The sequence below is a fragment of the Gavialis gangeticus genome, unplaced genomic scaffold (genome assembly GCF_001723915.1).
Source record: "Gavialis gangeticus isolate Ggan-Ray unplaced genomic scaffold, GavGan_comp1, whole genome shotgun sequence".
In the NCBI taxonomy this organism is placed as follows: domain Eukaryota; kingdom Metazoa; phylum Chordata; order Crocodylia; family Gavialidae; genus Gavialis; species Gavialis gangeticus.
The window spans coordinates 168,737,677-168,740,685 of NW_017728992.1; the positions used below are offsets into that span (position 1 = coordinate 168,737,677).

At 49.1% G+C, this 3,009-nt stretch overlaps 1 long non-coding RNA gene across 1 annotated transcript in view; it reads left to right on the top strand.

Annotated features, from left to right (window-relative positions):
• The first annotated feature begins 2,454 nt into the window (after window positions 1-2,454).
• LOC109299889 overlaps window positions 2,455-3,009 on the top strand; it is a 5,785-nt gene continuing 5,230 nt past the window's right edge. Inside the window, exons 1-2 of the long non-coding RNA XR_002098047.1 lie at window positions 2,455-2,484; window positions 2,830-2,831. This is a non-coding gene — a long non-coding RNA (uncharacterized LOC109299889). The remainder of the gene's footprint in view (window positions 2,485-2,829; window positions 2,832-3,009) is intronic.

Sequence of the window (3,009 nt, forward strand, 5' to 3'; positions counted from 1 at the left end):
GATGTCCTTATCCTGTGGATGACTTCTAGTAAAAAAAGCTTCTACAGGGATGCATAAGTAGTGATAGACCCAGAGAGCAGGACAGATGTGCTGTAACTACTATGGTTCTTTTGCAGGAAAGAAAAAAAATAATTTTTTAATTGCCAATAAGCTTCTTTGGGTGAATCTGATATCTTTTATTAGACCAACTTAAATATTTGAAAAAAAATTTCTTAGCAGGCTTTTGGGTTTAAAAACCCTTCATCAGGCTGAGGAAGCATCTGCAGTTGGTGTGTGCTCTTCTTGGATGGAATGAATAGTAGAGAAGCCAGAGGCTGGCATGCATGCAAGAAAGGCAGTCGGTGAGGATGTAAATTGAGGAGTAAGTGGGTGAGAGACAGGCTGGGGAGTGAGGTGGGGGGAGAAGGGGGATGAATGTAGCAGGTAAATAGGGGAGCGGTACCTGGGGGGTCAGATGTCCGGCAGGTTATAATGTGTCATAAATCCAATGTTTATATTTAGTCTGTAACAGGGGGCTACCGGGGCAGATCTCCGCGAGGCCTGCCCACCTGTTCTTGGGCTAACCGCCCGCCTTCTTGCCCACCATGCCTTGGTCTTAATTGATTAATTAATAGATGTAATAGGCGAGAGGCTGCCCATTTTCTGCCCTGCTGCTGGGGGGCATTATCTGCGACTCCATTCCTCCCCTATACCGCAGCTCAAGCCTCGCTGTTGACATCATGATGTTCTCATACGTGCCAGTCCCCCATGATGGGGCCCAGAAGCCTACTGTAGGACCCCACCTGGGTTCCTCCCTTCAGGTGGACTCTGCCACCATCATACCAGGCCATATATCGCCCTGCCATTGGTTCCCCTTTGGATGTGGTCCCCTTACTGGGACCTTCGGCTCACACTAGCCCCAGCCCACCTCTAGGCCAGCTGGGACCCCAAGCCCTTGGCTCTTGGGCATCCCTCTCAGTGGGCCTCCTTGCCCTTCTGACCCTCCTGGCCCCCGCCTGGGGCAGTCATGGGAAGTTCTGGCAGGCCCTGATGTATGACCCATACTCTTATCCCAGGGTCCCCCTCTCTGGATCCTCCTTTATGGATGTGGGGAGCTGGGGTACCTCACACCATGACTAGTGCCTCAGGGTCTCACAGGGGACTCTCACTACCCCCATGGGTAGCTGGTTATGGTGCTACAACTGGTGTTATCTTTGACCCACACTCTGCCTCTTAATGGTGGAGGACTTATTGGGGTCAGGGCTCATCTCTTGCTCTCTCTGGCTGAGCCCCCTCTCCCTTCACAGGGCTCCACATCTTCTTCTCTCTGGGGCTTCTGATCACTGACCTCCTCTCACTGTGGTTCCACAGAGCTGGCCCCCTCAACTGGGGCTCCTCAGCACGGCCCCCTCTCAACTGGGGCTCAGATGTTATATTTGATCCAAACTCTGCCTCCTAGCATTGGAGGACTTACTGGGGTCAGGACTCAGCTCTCTCACCCTCTGGTTAAGCCCCCCTCTCCCTTCACAGCGCTCCACATCCCTCTCATGCTGGGGGCTCCACACTGCTTGTAATGCCCCCTTTACTCGGGGTCTCAGGGGTTCCCTGCACAGATGGGCTCAGGTAGCCATAGCTGTGCCTGGCCCCAACTCTCCTCCTCAGGGTCTCGAACCCCCGCAGGGCTCAAGCAGCCTTGGCCACACCTGGCCTCCAGCTCTCCTCCTCAGGGTCTCAAACCCCGACAACTACCTCCGGTGTACCACAACCCACCCTAAGGTGAGGGTTAGGGGTTAAGGCACCCCAACCCACCTTTCACCAGGATGATCACTGGCCTGGCATTTCCTGGGGGCTCCTGCACCACTGGGCTGCCCCACCAGGCTGCCCACTCCCAGCACGGTGTAGTTTCAGGTGCTCCTCCTTTACCTCCAGCTGAAACTTGGCAGCCCTCAGGCCAGGCAATGTTGTTGCCTCTCTAGCAGCCAAACTGCTTTGTTTATATAGGCATCCCTGAGCCTAAAATGGCTGCCCTCATTAGGCACCTGGAGGCTGCCAGCTCCAGGTCCTTAAAGTGGCAGGCACACATACTGCCCTGCCACACAGTCCATGATTTTTTGTATCCAGGAGGCTGATGAAGTGAAGTTCATAGGCTCATCTCTGGGAAGTGTTTTGTAAATTCCCTTTGATTAGAACTAAGAGATTGGAGAGAGAGTGGTTTTCTTGTGAGAAATGTGCCCCCACTGGTAATTGGGTGTTCTTGTCTTTAATAGATTTCCAGTGTGCATTCATCCTGGTGCATAGTTGTTGTTTGATCTCTCCTATGTATTTTCCATCAGGGCATTTGGTGCATTGGTGGAGATGTGTTCGCAGGTTTTGCATTTCTTGTCATGGCATAGTCTAGATCTATTTGGTGTGTTCTGGGCCATAGGAAGTTTGCTTCTGGTGATGAGGCTAGCAAGGTTTGGTGCTTGTTTGAAGGCTAGGGTGGGTGGTTCTGGGAAGATCTCTGTAAGAATAGGGTCTGATCTTCAGTGTATTTCATCTAAAGAATATTTCCCTTTTTATGATTTTCTTGGTTTCATGCAAAATAACTTGTCCCTAGCAACATTTACAGGTTCTCCTGAAGACAGACTTTACGGACTCTGAATGTTTAACTATATGCAAAAAATTTGATTTTCATTTTAAATTAAGTCTGTGTTGTAAATTCTGCATTTTCTCATGCCATATCTATTTGTTTTCTCACTTGCAAATGAAATTGAAAACAGCCTCATTTCCCTTAATCTGTTTAAATAAGTGAAGGTATAGATTTCTTTGCTTTTCATGTTGCGGATTTAATCCAAACCTTTAATCCAGTTGTTGGAATTGAATCCTTTTTTGTTTTTTAAGAAGTTTTGTATGCTTCTGTTAACAGACTATTGCTGTTGACAAAACCTGTACATTATTTTTAATGAGGTACCTTATGCACAGCACTGATGTGCTGTTACATGTATTGCTACAAGGGTTTTCAACATTTTTTGGATCGGTGTACCTCCA